The 18,727-nt window shown below is 34.8% G+C and overlaps 1 protein-coding gene and 1 non-coding gene across 3 annotated transcripts in view; one reads left to right on the top strand and one right to left on the bottom strand.

The window, feature by feature from the left end:
- The window catches only part of PBX3 (PBX homeobox 3), a 197,532-nt gene that overhangs the window by 70,889 nt on the left and 107,916 nt on the right, over window positions 1–18,727 (bottom strand). The gene's annotated exons all lie outside the window — the stretch shown is intronic.
- Window positions 16,694–16,766, top strand: TRNAS-AGA (transfer RNA serine (anticodon AGA)). Its single transcript has one exon. It is a non-coding gene; the product is annotated as a tRNA-Ser (tRNA).

Below are 18,727 nucleotides of genomic sequence, written 5' to 3'. Positions count from 1 at the left end.
GCACCATACATGATGTCAAAGCTAATGATACTAAGAATATGATATTTTTGGTATCTTATTTAAATATTTTTAAAATAAGTGTATTCATAATTTATCACTTTTGCATTCCGATTTTAAAAATTAACTTATTTGTGGAAATTTATCTCAGAGATCAAAATCTCACAGATGATAGCATCAAAAGCAAACCATTATGTAAACGATTTTATGATACAGACTGTTCTGAGTGAGTGAAAAAAAAAAAGTTGAGCCATACTAGTAAATACAATTCCAATTAAAATGCTGATTGGATTTCCAGGCCTCATTTTGGAAGCTCCCATTGGATTCAGGTAAAATTAAAGATGAAATGTCTGTAACAGTAGTACCTTAACTCAAGTGGAGTGGAAACAGGGTCAAAAAACAAAATTTTGTCACCGTAAGTTACTACAAGATACTGAATATAGTTCCCTGTGCTATACAGTATAAACTTGTTGTTCATCTGTTTATATATATTAGTATCTGAAAAATATGAAAACAAATACATGTATATTCATTGTATGACTGAAGCATTATGCTGTACACAAGAATTTGACACAACATTGTAAACTGACTATATGTCAATAAAAAATATTTAAAAACCCCTAAAATCTGGATGTCTACATTTAGAAAATAGAGAGAGATAGTAATATAAAGATATACACAGTTAAAATTCCATAGATTACTAAGTTTGGTATATGTTTTCAATTTTGTTGTTTTTAAAGAACAGAGATTTTTTTTCTTGAGGCTTAAAAGAAAACAAACTTTTTTTGTCTGACTGAATTTGAGCAATTTAATGGGGGGAAAAAAGAACTCCATGAACACTTGATTCTATTTGTATAACATCAAATTGCAATATTTTGTACATGCATACATTTTTTACACAATAATTCTATCTATGCACTTTCTTTTCTGCTTTTTCATTTCACTTATATGTTACCAATATTTTCTATTTGATTGAACCACATGAAATTGCCATTGTTAAAGTCAAGAATGGTCAGATACCAGCAATTTAATATGATTCAATATTCATTTTAGAAAATTGCATCTTTATATAGTTCCACTTAAGAGGAGAAAAAGTCATCCACAATACTGTTTCAAGCAATTAGAAGTGACTTTAAAAATATGTGCTATATACAGGGATCAACTTTGTCCTTACAGGCCAGGGAAGAAATGACATTTGTTTTCGAAAATAGTTCATTTTTGGAACAAGTGCATAGTAGAAATGCCAGAAGAGCTTTAGACATTTTTAAAGTAATACTTCTAATCTATTTATCGAAAGAAAGAAAGAAAGAAAGAAAGAAAGAAAGAAAGAAAGAAAGAAAGAAAGAAAGAAAGAAAGAAAGAAAATGATAAAGGTATTACATTGATTTCTTCAGAAATTATGACTTTGGCTGGAATAGAGCTAAATGTCATCATGGCTACCAACTACAACACGGCCTTGAAAGGATGGCCTAGTTCTTTTGGAAAAATTTTCAATGTGGTTGCTCCTGGCTGAATGTGACACAATTTACACATGAAATTCTGCACACACAACCCTTTATTTTAAAGAAAAGTACAAAATATGACCGTGGAATTGTTTTTGCAAATCTAAAAAAGGAGCAAGGCTTTTCAAATAATCCTTTCATTAATCTTTTCCAATCTCAGTGCTCTGCTGTTCTACAGGCATGGATATTTGGCTAGTTATTCCTTGCAAGCATACAATTTTAAGTTCACACAATGAGACGCATAAACTACGCTGCAGAAATACTATACAATAATCTTTACTGATACTCTTTAAAAGTGCAAAAAAGAATAGAGAAAGCACATTCATCCTCCCTACCATCCCCAGTACTTCCTGACTAAAGCCAATCACTGGGGAAATGGAGGGGGGGCAGGTATAGATAGTGGTGACAAGAATAATTTATCTATGGTTTCCATATTTAAATCCTGGAGAAGGCAATAACCTAAATTTTCTGGAATGCTTTCCATACAGCAATAATAAGGTAATAATTTTCCATCACCTAGGACATAGTAGGTACTCAACAAATGTTTGCACAATTAAATTCCCTATGGAATTCCCTATGGCATTTGATCTCCCATTGAAAAACAGCCATTAAGTTAGGACGCTTCAGAGCCAATTAGGGCAAGACAACCTCCAGGAAGATGTTTCATATTTATGGTGGGGGGGGTAGAGTTAATTTTTTCTTAACCACCATTTTCCCAGGGTGTTCTTGTTTTGTAGCTGGTTTAGAATTTTTTCCTATCGGTCCAAGATATTCACATGGTGATTTTGCCGTCCTCCTCTGAGATACTCCGGTCGGCAGCAGCCCAGATACTTGAAATCAAGGAAATCCAGCCTCTACAGTCGTCAGGCCTCAAATCAAGTTTCTCGTTTGGATTTGAAAGGCACTATCGAGCTTGGGAGCAAAGCTGACTCCCTGGTGGTGCTGACCCCAGGGCACAAGGCCGGCTGCGGGCAGCAGGGAAGGACGTGCCGGCCTCCTTGGCCGCACGCGGCCGGCGAGGGCGGCCACCACCGCGGGGCACAGCCGAGACCGCCGCTGGCAGAGGGCGACTGGGGCGGCCGCGCTGCTTTGCCCGGCGGCTCCTGGGGCGCGCCCATTGTTCTCCGCACGCCGAGCGGTGGCCCGCCGGCCGGGGGGATCCCGGTCCCCCTCCCGCCGCCGCGCCGGGAGGCCCTGCGGCCCGGAGGCTCCCTACTCCCCGCCGTGCCGCGCCCCCGCCCCTCGGGCTGACAGCGAAGTCTCACCGCCCTGACTGCATAATTAATGTAAATGGAGCAGCCTCCATGTCATGTGCGGGCTCTTTGGGTTTACTTTTGTGCGACACTTACACAGGAATATTAACTAGAGAAAGCAGCATCACAACAGGGGTGGAAAATCAGCCTGTCAGGGACTCATTCCAAATGCCACGGAAAGCGGAGCGGCTTCAAGATTGTTTCATCAAGGTGACTGAGAACAAAAACTACTGAGGAACGAAAATTCGGGCTGAAACTGAGCTCCCACACATCCATTATTTATCTCTCCAGATTCTTTAGGAACTAGGTTCCTAACACCTCTTTATGCAAAACTCGGGACTTGAAAAGAGTGAGGCTGCTGCATATGTGCACAGCCTGGCAAGCCTTGGCTCGGCCGATGCGTGTGCAAATACGCACCTACTCCACGCGTGTGCAGACTCCCTTTGACAACCCACAACGAGGGAGGAAGAGGCTGGGGCCAAGAAACACTTCTCCACGGGTCAGTGAGTTATTCCAAGAAACCACGAGTAATCGTGGGCGACCCCATGCTTAACTGAAATTAAGGCCGATTTCCCTGGGGATGCTCAAGAGCCCTTAAGTAAGGTGCCCGATTTATATTACTGCTACTCCACCTCCAATTAAACTATGTTAAGGACATTTTATTATACTTTGTGGTCATTGATGGTGTTTCTTTCCCTAACCTGCCAGAGGAGACAATACTTAAAAGTCAAAATAATGGGTAAGCTTGCAAAGCACATTTCACACCAAAATACATGTATCTTTTAAAGTATTTTTTTTTACTGAATATTCATAATTATCCAGAATATTCCATGTTGGATATATTCTCTTTTCCAAAAGAGCAGAGAATGTGACTTCCCAAGCCTTATGCTGCCTGACCTAAATTAGAAGGAAATCCTGCTATACTTTCTAGACCAATATATTGGCCTACTAAAAATATTACTTTAAAAATTAAGAATTTCACATCTCAAATGTACACATATAGTTACTTAAATTCAGTACACTTAAAGAAACATTATAAATTTATGAACAAATTATTAGTTACATTAAGTATTTTTATAATGGTAACTAATCAAATCCAAAACTTTCCTAATATTTAGTTTCTATGCAATTTAGGAGAGAAAATGAAATACATTAGAAAACAGACCCCAGAATCCAGTAAGAATGACAATGCTGTAAGTTTCAACATGCAAGTGTGTTAGGTGTTGTTAAGGAACAATTACAAATTTGGAATAGCAAATCTCATGTCTCCCCCATAATGCCATCAAGTCAAAGTGTCTGTTTCTGTAAGGCATGTGTGCCACCTCTCTTCTTATATAACAGAGTGACTTAATCCTGAATGTTCTCAGGGAATTCCTCCACACAAAGGGGTCAGTTGTAGGCCACAGAACAACCTTATACATATTAGTCTATTAAGTGGTTGAAAACTAAATCCACCTGCATGTCTTTACTGGCTTAATTAAGGATATGTACAATAACTGAAAATAATACCTTTATCCATTCAATACACACTACATGACAGAAGAGATCAAAATGGACATGCCGATCAAAAGGTTTACGTTAGACAGGAAGCAGCCGTCAGACATTTATTACAAATTAAAGGTATTATATTCAAGTCATTTTTAATCTTTTAAAAATGAATAACCCTTCTCTGCACATTAAATCATTTTTCTCCACAGAAGTAACATTTCTTTTATGTCTAAATGCACATATTCCTTCATATGCTTCAGTTCTTTTACTAGTAGTAAAAGAATAGTAGAAGTCTATCACTGTCAATTGTAAGTCAACATTAGCCAAGTTTGGGCTCCTCTCTTTACATGATATAACTGGCTCATCAAAAGTTTAAGTAAAAGCCTCTATATTTAAACAAATGAGAACTCACAAACTGATTATACACAATAATCTTATCTCCAGAATCTCATTTTACTGCACTAAAATTCTTACTGGCATTCGGTAGTTAATAACTTTTATATTAACATATGCTGCTTTATGTCCACCACCATGCTTGATAAATATAAGATAAATTCACCCTTACATTCTACTAATAACTAAATTAGCCTTTTAATTCTGAAACCTTTTACTTTTAAGAACTTAAGAAATATATTAAATATCAATCTTGATGTTTTTAAAAGGATACCAAATTTAGGATCAGTACAGTAAACAGAAAGTCCCTTGAGATGCTGGTATGAAACCTGCAGCTCACTGATTTTGTTCTTGATAATATGCTATTAAATTGGCGAACATGCTGACCTTGTGTGCAAAGACAGAACTGTGCATATGCCACAGAAAGTTTAAAAACAGCTTCAAATTGACTGTTTAAAACTGTAGGCTACAAAACCTTAAAATACAGACAAGTATTCCATAGTTTATTTAAAATTGGCAACCACAATTTAACAAGCTATTCTAACAAATGATTAGCATAGCGTGTGCTTTTCTTTAGCCATCAATTATGACACAGGGTAATGCAGGGCACAACTTAAGTGTCAAATTACAATATGCTATACAAAACCACTTTGCAACACAGCTTTCTGTTTGCTTAGCAATTACTACAGAGAACACTGCTTTTCATGAAAGGAATTGGTCAGAACTGTTTATAAAAATTACCACGAATGTTTATATATTTATATGGTAAAGAATTAGTTGGCAATTTCATAAAATTTTCTTTGACCTTTAATAAACTAGCTGTGTTATCTTGTGTTGGCTTAAAACTGTGCATACAACCAAAATGGTCTTTTTCTTTTTAAAATCAGATTTATCTGTGGTATGTGACAAAAGTAGAATAATATTTTCGAGACCAAAGTATGAAAAGTCTTTTCACTAATTTGTCCCCTAAGAAAACTTAAAATTTTTATTATTTAAACTGCTGGTATAGTGAAAATCTAAATTAGTGAAATCTGTAATCATTCTGAAGACAGAGAAACAGATCTCTTTATAATTCTGAATAGAGAAACATGGATTTAAATGCAAAATAAACTAGTATAATTTCAGAAATGTGGTTCAGGTTGTAATTTTCACATGGCAATCACTATTTCAAATACTTAATCTATCAGTGGTGAAAATGAATAAAGGTTATCTGTCTTAATTGTAGGGCCATCCATTAATTCATAAAACTCTTATGTGAATAAATACTTAATGAGAAAAGGGAAAAAATACACAAAACAGTTTTTATGCTGTTTTTTTCCGTTCTGCTGCTGTCCTTTCTCCCGCATTTGCCTAAAGGCTCTCAGTAAATTACACTCCCAGTAAATGACTGTAATTTACCCGTTGAATTCCCTTGTTCAGGAAAAGCACAAAAACACATTCCAGCATTTCCACAGCTCAAATTTACCATTCGGGATGTCAAGAACAATCCATGGGCAGTAATTTGAAACTGTTTGAACCTTCAAATGAGGGAAATTAGAAATGTTTTGAGAGCTAAGATTTTCAGTGAAGAGATAAAAACCTGATAAAAAATCTCTAACTGTTCTGTTCCTTTCTTCCCCCTCCCATATCAGAGGCAGAGGCCTAAATAAACTAGTCCACAGTGAGTTCTGAGACAGTGCTATAGAATATAGTATTAGTAATATAAGTCAAATTTATATTTACTAGGTTAATTTTTGATGATAATACACACTGCATTAATGCCATGCTTAACTGATAAAAACACAGGTCCTCTATGTACTTTTCTATCAAAGCTATCTCCTTTGCACATTGTCTACCTGACCATGACTCAAAATAACTTCATCTAGTACAACTTACATGGGCAAAAACTGTAACGACTCAGGGTCCTAGGGATACCTAGCAGTCACTGTTAAAATTACTTATAGAAACAAGAACAAAGACTTTCTATTCAGTTATGTTTCAATATGAACAAATCCCACGCACAAAGAAATGTAAATATTTATATGGGCCAAACTTGAATTGTATCACTTAGTATTTTAATATGTAACACAGGCCAACTTATAGAATAAACCAGCATAATCCTTGATGTAAACAGTTCCTTACTGCCGTAAGACACACACACACACACACACACACACACACACACACACCCCTAGAGTTAAGAACATTCAATAACCAAAACAACCTATTTCACTCTGTCTAAAGGCAGGTTTTCATATGGCAAAATGGTTATAAATCCTCATTATCCTAAATAAAATTACAGCACTTTAAACATTTCCAGGGAGAACATTCTCTCTTCTAAACAACTACCTTAGCGAGTAATAGGAAGCAATATGGTTGCACTTGTGTCACAGTTGGAAGCCTTTTTAAACTGTCGCCCTGCTAGCAAACCGATTCTACATATTAAAATGAATGTGTTGCTTATTTCAAGGGGAAAAATCATTTATAAAATCAAGACCATTATTAGGATATTGTAACTTACTTCCCCTTTAAAGTGAACCAGAAGTACAGAAGGCAATAATCGATATATGTTCACTTAACTTCTCTCCATCAGTTTGGTCTTAGAATAAAAAGTATTCTTGAAAGACGAAGCTCTGCAATTTAACATTTAATAAGCAAAACAGCCTATTTACCTAACATTTCTGATCACAAATTATACAGAAAAAAACCTAAATTTCTTTAGTATAAAAAGTGGAGCCTTTACAAATGTTTCCAAGTAAATTATACACATTGTTAAAAAAAAAAAAGTATGTATTATTATCTACTTTAGACTATCTGACAAGTGCATCCTTTTCCTAATAGTTGTGTTGGCATCAAGGAGTAACCCAGATACTAAAGTAGCTATATAGCGATTATAACAGATTAATGGTTTACTTAGGTAAGTTTAATATCAGACCTAAGCTGAATATTTGGGCCAAACTTCTACTGTGCCCTGAAGTTCAAAGAGAAAAATAAATAATAACCATTAGCATTCACTGGGCAGATGAAGACGTTTTTCTCCTGCTCAAATTTGTATTTAATTGTGAAAAATATATTGGAACTTAAATAACTTCTCTATGTTCTTTTTATCTAGGTATACAATGGCCGTGTGATTTTTAAATTCCACCCAGATAATGGAAGAAATTGTATTTTCCAAAATGAGGAACCTTGACCATCTCTCACCAGGGATTTGTAGAGCAGTGCTGCTCCCTATCGAATGGTTGCTTTGCCTGTTTTTAAGACACCCCTGTAGATTAACCTTGTTAGCATTTAATGTGAATGATTTAAAGCTTTTATAATCTCAGCTTTTTTAACATTTGGAGTATGTATTTGACTCAATAGATATTTCCTATACACTGTGTACTACAATTCTTAACTGGGCAAAGCAACTAGTAATAAAGTAATTAACTTCTCAACCAAGATACTATATGTTCTGCTGTTGTTCTTGATTGAAATTTTCTCAGTTAATTTCTAGACAATTACATTATCTATTTCATAATTGCAAACCTGGATGAATCGTTTCTAAAAGTTGCACTATGTTTGAAGCCAGCAGAACCTATGAATGCATAAAAGTCCATTTCTAATGTCACTGTTATCAAGCCAAAAACAATTATACTCATTTTGAGTTATAGCAACCAATAAACTTAGATAATCACCATATGCAACACAACATTTTGGCACTTGAACTTAAAACTCTTGTAGACAACTATAGATTGCCTCTAAAGCAGAGCACTCTTGTCCTACCCAAAGCTGCCAATAGAAATGCCAAAGCTGCTGAATACTGCGCATCCTAGTAATGCTGTCAGTAAATGGCACATTCACACAGCCCCCAATCCTCTCTTCCCAGGCATGGTCTTCTCCAGCTGCAGCTTAATTTCCTGTGACTTGCCTAATTACTGTAATTAAGGATTAATTGCCATTAATTATTCACACATAAGCTCATCGCAAATCATGGGGTAAATGTCTTATGAAAGCTGCCATACAAGCCATGTATAAACACACTGGGATGCTTCAGGCAGGCGAATCTATCACTCAGCCCTCAAGCAAATCTCTGTGCTTCTCTTACAAAAACAGCTATAACTCTCAGAAACTCGACAGTCCTTTCAGGTAAGCATTAGGTTACAAAGCATGTTTTCCTGTGGAAGCCACAACGGTTTTATTAGTACTATAAATGCTGTTTTATCTTTCCAACTGCTATTTTTATGTTTCCATTTTTATTCTACAGTGCTCAGTTTAGGACAACCACTTGCTTCAAGGAGGAATGTTTGCAGTTGCTACTTTCCCCCATCACAGTTTGAAATAGTTCCATGTGGTTTACAACATATGACCATGCAACTGGGATCAGCATGCTAAAAAGTCAATGGATTGGCTACATAATTGGAACAGAAACCATTTCAAAGGTCACAATTTCTTTCATTGGTGTAAAAAAGCTATAGCACATATTTAGTCACTGCTAGGGTGTTCCTTATAAGGCAGGTTACCAGCTCAGCCACAAAAGTACCACTGATAAAAATGACTGAAAATGGTAAGCAAGTAAAATAGCCTCGTGTAGATTATTCTTGTATTAGTTGGGTTCCCTGTTTTCATGATAGCATCTGTTATTTTCACAATTATGAACTATAAACATCATTCCTTTGCAAAGTTATAAAAATTGTTTCTTCTAAATATTTCTAATAGAACCTGAGCTGAGGAGGAAACTTCCAAATCTTAGTCTAGGAATTATGCTCCTAACACTTCTTTCCAGTTATCTAAGGTTGATCATGTTTGACTGTTTTAAAAGTCTTTTAAAACAGAAGAAATCATTTTAACAACAGAATAAACTATTGCATATGTTAAAAAACTTAAACTACATCAACCCTATGTATTATCACTGCCCTAGGAAATTTAAGTCTAAGTAGGCAGGATGTTGTTATAATTGTTATTTTAGTTCCTTCTGCTGCAAATTAATTCATGAAACATTTTCATTCCAGTACATGTTTGTGTGTCTGAGTTAAACATTTATGTTAATGGACCTTCTGGCAGATTTCTAATGTTTCAAATACCCTCTTAGAACAGCAACTTCTCAGTAAGAGTTCTTTCCCCAATTTTCTGCAGTACTTGAAACAGGGGTACATAATATCTAAAATAATTTCACAGTTTTATTAAAGTCTAAGTTTAAAATCAACTACTTGAATAACTACAGACCATTATCTACATTCAAGCAAAGGACCAAGTAAGCTTACAAGACACTGGCTATCCAAAATGAAAAAAACTAAATATATATACTCTACTGTCTATTATCTAATTGGTGGCATATATTCAAATCACAATTTTGACCAATTCCTAAGAAAAAAATAAACTCCATCATTCTTTGGTTCCAACAGATTTAAAGGGTATGTATGATATCTGTAGTGATCACAGAGTGTGTTTCCAACATCCTCCAGAACCTTCTGTACAAATACCCAGCCACTCACTTGAAGAACAAACTAATGTTAGAAATCAGAGAGATGAAACCACAAAACTAAAGCAGCCTAATTCCTGTATATATAACTTCTATTACTCTCCAAAGTCATGAGATATACAAAGCCTGATACCAGTCCTCAACTGATACACAAGTCTCTCTCTGCAACATTAGATTTCTAAAACTGGAATAATGTTTACAAAGTCCTAACTTTTTTCCTTGTTGAATTTTATATGTAACCCAAATTGCAGTCTGGAACTTAGTTAATATTTAATGTTGCTCATGGATACTCCACTCCCAAATCCACTCAACTGGACCACCTCTCCCCTCAAAACTTTTTGGTTAAGAGATTGAGGCTCCTAAGAATTTATAATTCTGGAATCTTATATCCCTACTTAAATAAGAACTGCTATACACTTAATGTAATAATTTAAAAATTTGGAAACTATATCACACTACAGGGAAATTCACAAAAATTGATTTTGGTAGAAACGTGTAATTTATTGCCAGTGATAATGATATAAAATTGAATTTAAATGCTGTTCAGTTTTTATTATCATTGTGTTTTAAATTTATCGAAAGTTCAATACTTTAACTTAGCTGTCATTTTACTAACTGATTCCTACGCCCCTATCCTAGAGTCAGCAGTCAGTGACACAGAGAGCTATTAAAATCTACCACCGCAACACATAGCTTTACCATCAATGTCATCTAATTGATACTTCCCTATTTTTGTCACCTTGCCTTGATGCCAGCTGCCAAGCTCTGCCATGTCACTTTCCATTTATGGACTCCCAAGTCCCTTGATCTGGCTAATTAGGGTTTATGTGTTAATTGGAGTAAATACAAAGATGGGAGTCACAAGCACAAATTTCAAAACACAGCCATAAATTGAAGAGCTGATAAGCAGGGAGAAGATGCCTTCATAGAACAAGTGTCAAGTTTATTTTATCACTGGAAAGACCCAGAATTTCCTGACAAAGTGATACCTTTAAGTTTTTGAAAAGGGTTAATGAGAAGAACAGTAACTAACACAATAAGAATATTGCTTTGTAGAAAAAAAAATGCACAATATATTTAAATTCAGTTCAAGAAGGCACAGTTCTCTTTGAAAATTCCTGAACTACTTCTACTCAATAAGTTTTTTTAAATTTCTACCTTATTCCATATACACACAAAAATACACCTTGCTTTTTTAAATTCCAGTAAGAAAAATCTAAAAGAAAATCCAGTATTTGAAAATCCTGAGATGTGATTCAAGTGAGAAAAATGACATTTTCATTAACATTTTGGGTATTTTAATACTTTTTCTGCTAAAAGATAACTGATTTAGAAATAATTACCGCAAATTACAGCCAAGAATTTCTGAATACTATACAGACAGATTTAGGATACTACATTTCAGATGCTTATCTCAAATGTCAATTAAGACTAAAAAGACTAAAACGAGTGAGCATGATTTTTGTAGTGATCAGAGTGTGTTTTCAACACCCTCCAGAACCTTCTTTACAAAAACATTACTGTCAGTTGAGACACTGTCTTTTCTAGCATATGGTAGGGAGGAGCAAAGTCAGATAATTAATGTGGAAAATAACTGAAAGAGCAGGGAAAGTCTTTCTTTGCTACTTTGCTTGTATAAAAAGTTTCATATCTGAATAGTCACATTTAGTTGACAAAAATGTAATGGGAGGACTACTTCATCTGTTACAACTGTTATGTCTGTTACAACCACCTGAGATTCGTAGCTAATAATCGTAATGACAACAACAACAGCTCATATGACTAGTTAGATTTATACAGCACTTACAGCTTCCAAAGAGCTTTTTACATGTATTATCTGAACTTACGTTAACTAACAGAAGTTAGGTAACATATCTAAAATACACATCTAAGGACTTTTCAGAGAAAGTATTTAAATCATTTTCAGGCGGATGATCATTTAGCAATATTAGAACAACTCTATATTCCAAAAGCATCACTGTAATAATAATAGTATTGAAAAATAAAATTAGTAAGGATAACTAGTGTTCACATCCATGTGTGTTTCTCAAAAGACTGATTTTAGTAGCTTAATACATATGAAACAGGTACATCAAAACTTCTTCACAATCTTTCCTTCCCTTTCTTTCTTGTCTTTTTTAATTAGCAGAATATGCTATTCATTCTTCTAATAATTTATGATAACTTAGGTTTAACATTCTGAAGATGCTCTTTAGGGGAAACTCTTGTTTCTGCTTTAGGATTTTAACTTCCTTTAGTATTTTCAACTCATTTGCCACAAGTCTGAAATTAATCAACTCTCTGAATAAACAGAAGAGACATGGGAATGAATAAAAGATATTTTTTATGAACCATAATATTAAAAGTGAATCTTAGATATTCACATATCTTCCGATGAAGAATAGAATACCTTTAGAAAAGCAATATTCTCTGGAAAACTTTTTGACAACAGTGCTTAAGATTTTTGAAATATGTGAAATGTGAAAAAATTCATTTAACATTTTCCTAGGAAAAAAAAAAGTCACTTGCTTCCAGTGATGTACATCAGTTCAAGAAATATATTTTAAATTCCTACATGAGAAATGAGTGAAAATATCTGAGACTCACATCACACATTGTATCACTAGCAACTTTGTACAACTTTTTAAACAAAACTATCCTATAACTTAGTGTGAGGTTTTAACTGAAAACAACCAAGCTAATTTCTACAAATTAACAGATGTCTATGAGAAACAGTAAGAAACAAAGAAATGCATATGTGAACATCATCAGCATCCAAATGAGTTTATTGTAAGACTCTTTAAAGCACATCTGATCTTGGCTCCAGCCTGTAGTCTACCTTTCAACTTGCAAATGACAGTGTCACCAAACACTGTCCTTCCATCAATCAAGCTGGGTCATGAATATACAAAAGGCAGCAGAGAAGCTGGCTACCTCCTGCAGTTCAACTTGGCCTAATTATCTAGGCCTTTCTTTTGGTTACAGTCTGAAGGGTATACACCCAGTCAGCTGCTGGGCAGCCGGAGGCCTAATCAAGAGAGGTTATGCATACTGACCCTTATATGGACATCCAATGCAAGTTAAATGTGAGCACCAAATGTCATCTTTCTTATTCATCATTATGAAATTCCCTCCCCTTTCGAAATACCAATCTGCTGCCATTTTCAGACACTCCTCTTACCCCCCTCCAAGCTGTCATTTCACTGTGCTTGCTGCCAGTTGAGTGAATTAGCATTCTAACTGATGTGCTGCTCTTCTCAGACAAATCCTAGAGCTGTGTTAACTAATGACTTCTATCCAGAAAAGGGAACTAATAGTCAACCATTGATAAAAGAGAGTCCATTTCCACAAATCACAAACAATTTGCTATAACGGTGGCAAAATCTGTAAAGAGTTACTATGGTTGTCCACTCTCCCTTGTGGTTTTCTCTCATTCCATTACCAAGAAACAACTATCACCACTGAATGGAATTGAAAGCTGCTAACTAGTCAGCTGCAATTGCATAAGATGATGAATTCTAAGCAAGACAATTTATTAACCAAAGTGTTGGTGGTGATAGAAAGAAGGCAAACAATGAAGAACCATTTTCATAGCTAGTCAAACTGAGGATGAATCTGGTAAGATAGCAAAATACCTCAGTGCCCACTGCCATTCCCTGCACATAATAGGTGTTCAATAGTTGTTATTCTCAATGATGATGTTAACAATGACGATACAAAAGATCAAATGTAACTTAGCGAAGGCCACAACTAGGACTGTGTTGTGGAAATGGAAAGACAGGTCCAGATACTGCAAATGTTACGGAGCATGTTATGTAAAAGTGGAAGATGGGAATAAAAGAAGATTTCACTTTTAAAGTGGGGGAGATATATCAAAAAACTAAAAATAGACTTACCATATGATCCAGCAATCCCTCTCCTGGGCATATATCCAGAAGGAATGTTAATTCAAAAGATACATGCACTCCAGTGTTCATAGCAGCACTATTTACAATAGCCAAGACATGAAAACAACCTAAATATCCATCGACAGATGACTGGATAAAGAAGTTGTGGTATATTTATACAATGGAATACTACTCAGCCATAAAAAATAATAAAATAATGACATTTGCAGCAACATGGATGGACCTGGAGAATGTCATTCTAAGTGAAGTAAGCCAAAAACAGAAAGAAAAATACCATAGGAAATCACTCATATGTGGAATCTAAAAAAAAAAAAAAAAGACAAACAAACTTATTTAAAAAATGGAAACAGACTCACAAACATAGAAAACAAACTTATGGCGGGGGAAGGAGGTGGGAAGGGATAAATTGGGAGTTCAAGATTTGCAGATACCAACTAATATATATAAAACAGATAAACAACAAGTTTATACTGTATAGCACAGGGAACTATATTCAATAGCTTGTAGTAACATATGGCAAAAAGGAATATGAAAATGAATACATGTATATTCCCATATGACTGAAGTATGCTGTACACCAGAGACTGACATAGCATTGTAAACTGACTATACTTCAATAAAAATAAATAAATAAAGTGGGGGAGATATAGAAGATAAAATATTTTAGTAAAGAGAAAATTGAGAAAAGGAAACACTTCATGGGCTGCACTTATATAAACCTTAATTTCTCTATGTTTCAAGGCACATTTATATAGTTCCTTGACATACACACCAAAGAAGTAATGCCATCTGGTATGTCAGAAGATAAGACAATGCCTGATAATCATGCAAGTCCTAGAAGAAGTACCGGAAAGTCATATCCAACTGGAATTGAAACAGTGAATACATTTACCCAAAACTGTGGGGAATGGGGTGGGATTTGAGAAAGTTTACTTTATGATGAGAAAAGCATCTTTCATGGTCAAATGTATAAAGTTTGATTATGACAGCACCATGATTACTTAGTTTATAAAGTCAATATACATTCATTCTACAAATCTAATTAAAACCTTTCTATATTCCAGTCACATGGGATCTATGTATGAGTCTCTGGGGACAGGGAAATATATATGAAATGACATATCCTCAAGCTGTTTATAATATCACTAGAAAGACAGGCATGCACATATAAAGATTAAAACAATACCACCAAATTTAAATATAATGTAGTCACAATATAGACTAGAAAACAATATTGTTGCAGTTTTTGAATATATTCCTAAACAAATAATTGCTGTTGTTAAATAATAAAATAGTAAGTGGCATGTAAATAAAAGGTAAGTGAGTGATACAAAGAATCTTTTTTGATTCTGATAAGGGAAGTACCCAGGTATCCTAAAAGAAGTAAATAGTATACAGGATAGAGGAGCTATGAAACATGACCTACCTTGTAGTACAATATGGAAAATAGCATGAGAATGTATTGAAAAAAATTACACCATGAGGCAGAAATTAATCAAGTGTTCTTGAAGAAAGAAAATAGACCAGTCTGACTAGGACAGAAAGTTCTTGTAGGGGACTAGTAGAAATTAAGCCTTTTTGGAGTCTCTAAACTGGGTTGGGGCCTTCTAAATATGCTTTTCTTCAAGGTCCTATGCTTTTCCTTTAAAACAAATGAACAAACAAAAACTTGTTCGAAGTCCATCCTCCCAGCTCTTTTGAACTTCCTGGACATCATACTGCTTTATCTTATCCATCTCTCCATCACCAGCACCTAATACTTCCCCTGGCATATAGCTAGTGTTCAATAAATGGTGGTTGAATAAAAGAATGAAGGTCCAATTTATAAACAGCCAGGAATTCCAGGCTAAAAAGTTTAAACTTTAGCCTAGGCAAAGGGGAATAATTAAAGGTTTGATTAGCATGACATATGCAGTTTCACAGGAAGATCTATTACAAAAGCAGTCTGGCAGCAGAATGTCAAGAAGACTGGACCAAGAATCAGAACCAAGAGTTCTGGTTGAGAGATTACTGGAATAATTGAGGCAAAAGATGACAAAGATCCTGAGAACAGAAAGGGATGAATGTAAGAAATGTTTTTAAGAAGGGCAATAGGATCTGCCCTCAACTTGAGATATAAATGTACATACTAAATTCAGGATTAGACTGCCATTAAACCTGACCCCTCTAGTAAATGTGTGATATTTGATATATCTACCAAGTGGCTCTATCCAGCTTCAACTTGGACTCTAAGAGTTCTCCCTGCCTCCCAAAACATCTCTCTAGTTTTGCTGACAGTGGTATTAGTTAGTCCTTGGTCTGGTTCAGCAAAAATATTTCCTGTAGCTCATTAAGTTGAATTCTACTCACAGTAAACATTAAAAAGTTTCCTTTTTCATTGTGTAACTGCCTGTGATATAGTTGAAGCTGTGAACTGAACTCATTTACACCAAAGTCTTCTTGGATAGATAAAAAACCATACATTATTCCCCTAAGTCTTCTCTGAGTATACCATTTTCAAAATCCCTCCTACAACATGGGTCCCAAGTGTTCAACATAATACTTCCAAATATTTGACATACATAGACTACATTAGGATTGTTACTTCTTTGCTCTTGTTTGGGAAAATATATTTAATCATGAGAAACAAAAACAGAAACTAAGAATTTAGGTCAGAATGGGAAAATTATTTCCCATAGGGTAGGTCCTGCAGTTCTATTAGAAAGGAAATCAGGGGGAGGGTATAGCTCAATGGTAGGGTGCCTGCCTAGAATGCATGAGGTCCTGGGTTCAATCCCCAGTACCTCCATTAAAAACATAAAAAAACCTAACTACCTTCCACCACAAAACAAAGAACAAAAATAAAATAAAAACAGTTATCTGTGAAATACGTCAAAATAAAATGTATTGATGGATGTATAGAGAATAGATGGACAAACATGTGAGAAGTCAGGTTTAGTAAAATGTTAATAAATCAATGATGCTGTGTTTCAAAAAATCAAAATTGCCAATTTTTGACAGACATCATACCACTATTTCCTTTGAGCTTTAGATTTATTTAAGTCTCCTTTATGTGTGTATATATTCAGGTTAAGTCAGATCTGAACTTATTTCAGTAATCATTTACTGAGTGCCACCCAATGCCAAACTTTAACAAATCTATCTCTGCATCTGCTCGTTTAAGTGGAATGTCCTTCCCTTCTCTATCTAGATAACCCTATTAAGTCTTCAAAATAAATCCTTGTTTGCAAAGATTTACAGTATAATGTTACTTATAATACTGAAAAGCTAAAGACAACTGAAATATCCTAGAATATGGAAACGGTTAATAAAGCAACAATACAGTCACTCAATAAAGTATTAGGCAATCAATAAAATCACTTATTAAAATTTGCTAATATGGAAAGTGCTTACATTGTAGTACTCATGAGAAAGACCAACAATATTGAAAAATAGAAGATTCCAATTATAAAACAAAAATATGCATTGAAAAAATGAGATTAGGAAGAATGCAAATTAGTTACTCTTCTGAAGGGCAATTTGGCAGTATCTATTATAAAATGTGTATACACTAGAACCCAGGAGTTGTATGTACCCCAGAGAAACTAATGCATGGGACACAGAGTTACATATGGGTTTTAGTCATAGCCAGAAGCAGAAATCTCCGGTTACTTGCTTTTTAAAATCAGCATTCATCGATACTACTTCAGGACTGCATCATAGTCAACTGAATGAATGTAAAACAACTTATTCATTAAGCAACTGTTAGACTTTAGGGCAGTTATTTCCTCCCTCTTCTTCTATTATAAACAAAGCTGTTGTGGACATCCAAATACATGTCTCTAGTAGACATGCGTAAGCTTTTCTCTAGGATATGTACCTAAGAGTGGAGCCGCTAATTTATAGTGCATGCCCATCTTCAACCTTTACTAGATATTACCAAATTATTTTCCAATGTTGGACCAGTTTATATTCCCACTAACAATACATGAGAGTTACTGTTGCTCCACATTTTTACCAAGAATTTAAATTAACTGAGGTTCATTTTACGCATTCTATCCTGGTGAATGCTCCATGTGCAATTGAAAAGAACACATATTCTGCTGTTACTGGGTAAAGGGAAATGTCAACTAGGTCAAGTTGGTTGATAGTGTTGTTCAAGTTCAATATCCTTATTGATATTTCTAACAACCACCCAATCTGGCATTAATGACATAAACTGAACCTGGTCTTGATATATGGTATGTCTGTATATTGTTGGACTTGGTTTGGCAACACTTTGTTGAGTGTTTCCATCTATATTCATGAATGAGACTAGTCTATCATTTTCCTTTCCTGTATTGGTACCAACCTGTTTCGATATCACAATTATATTAGGGTCATATAATTAGTTGAGAAAAAAACTTCTGTTTGCAACACCGTACAATTTGTGTAAGATTGAATGTATTTCTTGAATGTTTAGAAATCAGTTACAAAACACTCTGGTCCTACTGTTGTCTTCATGGTGAAATCTGAACTACTGGTTTAATTTATTTAATGATTATAAAACCGTGTAAATTTCTACATTTTTAGTAAGGTTTGATAATTTGTATATTTCTACTAACATTCCATTTCACCTAAGGTGTTAAATGTACTGACAAAGTGTTCATAATATCCTCTTTTCTTTTTAATCTGTTGCATATATTTATCTTCTTTTTCAAATTCAATATTGCTTATTTGTGCTTCCCTCTTTTCCTTCTTTCTCTTAAATTTGTTTTTGATCAGTTTTTA

This window comes from Camelus bactrianus, chromosome 4, assembly GCF_048773025.1.
Source record: "Camelus bactrianus isolate YW-2024 breed Bactrian camel chromosome 4, ASM4877302v1, whole genome shotgun sequence".
In the NCBI taxonomy this organism is placed as follows: Eukaryota; Metazoa; Chordata; class Mammalia; order Artiodactyla; family Camelidae; genus Camelus; species Camelus bactrianus.
This window is presented reverse-complemented; position numbering and strand designations above follow the sequence as displayed.